The sequence below is a fragment of the Apis dorsata genome, unplaced genomic scaffold, assembly GCF_000469605.1.
Source record: "Apis dorsata unplaced genomic scaffold, Apis dorsata 1.3 scaffold_137, whole genome shotgun sequence".
NCBI classification, from domain to species: Eukaryota; Metazoa; Arthropoda; class Insecta; order Hymenoptera; family Apidae; genus Apis; species Apis dorsata.
Window position 1 is genome coordinate 417,247 of NW_006263429.1, and position 1,286 is coordinate 418,532.

The window sequence follows — 1,286 nt, forward strand, 5'->3', positions numbered from 1 at the left end:
ATTGTTTATTTACAAAATAGTTTTCAAGTAGAATCATCATCTTTTCATATTAAACACACTCGTCACGTTTTTAGAAATCGATATATCTTCATCGAATAGAATTAAATTTATATACACTAAAGAAATGCTCGCATTGTTTTAAATTAAAAATCATTTAAATTGCGTTTAAAGATTAACTTGAAAAATATTTTACATTCGCGCACGACGTTCTATCTCCAACTGTTCTACATTTATATTTGCTGGATGTTTTATTTTTTGCTTCTTCATCATCATTGTATATTATATAGTAGCTGTATCATAGTATAGCTTGTTTCAAATGAACCGGGGAAGCTTTTAATTGGAGTCCATCTAGTGCTGCCTCCTTTCTCGTGTTACGAGATACGTACGTACTTACAATTAGAAATAACAAAAACTGAAATCTTATGATCAATAATACAATGAATGAATTTTTTATAAATTTCTTTTCCATGCAAATTTTAGAAAAATACATAAAATTCTTCATTTTACTCATTTCTATTTATCAAATACATGAGTAAATATCATCAAATTAATAATAAAAAAAAAATTTTAATTAATTTGCTAATATATTTGTTGGCAAATATTTGAATAAATTTTATAAAACAAACATGTATACACATATATACATATTCTTCATTTTAGCTATTCATAATGCATGAAATATTAAAAAGATATTTAACAATTCTTATAAAATTCCTCATTTTCTAGTGGTCGTGATCTTCCATCAATTCGTGATCGTCATAATCATTTTCATTTGCACAATTAATTACCCAGAAAACAATGTTTTCAATATTATTTATCTATACACGAATTTAGTTAGTTATTGAAAACGGTTACAGATATCTCCTCTTGTAACAATCGCTCGATATATCCATATCGATTCCCCTTTCGCATTATTCACAGTCGACATTGCACAGTCTAAGAAAGATCACGTTTCGATCCATCTCCAAGCCAAACTATCGCCTAACCTATCGACGCTTGTCGCTTCGACCGCTTTTACATGCGGATTCCCTATACCTATACCTATACCCCCTCCCTTCGAATCGCTTGGCGGTCGCGGCGTTTGACACGGGCGGCATCTTCGGCCCGAACGATTGGCGTAGCACCGCGTTTCCAAATCGCGCGCTTGTATCGCGAAAGAGGGACGCACCTGCATGCCGCCTCGGCGCGCAGCTGCGACCTTCGACGCCCTTGTACCAACGGTCGTGCTGTGCGACGCCCGTCCTCCTCATTTTTACGCCGGACGCACGCACGGTCACGCGCGTGGA

The 1,286-nt window shown here is 35.3% G+C and overlaps 1 protein-coding gene across 3 annotated transcripts in view; it reads left to right on the forward strand.

The window, feature by feature from the left end:
• LOC102670749 (glycogen-binding subunit 76A) overlaps positions 1–1,286 on the forward strand; it is a 78,200-nt gene that overhangs the window by 1,112 nt on the left and 75,802 nt on the right. The window lies entirely within an intron of this gene.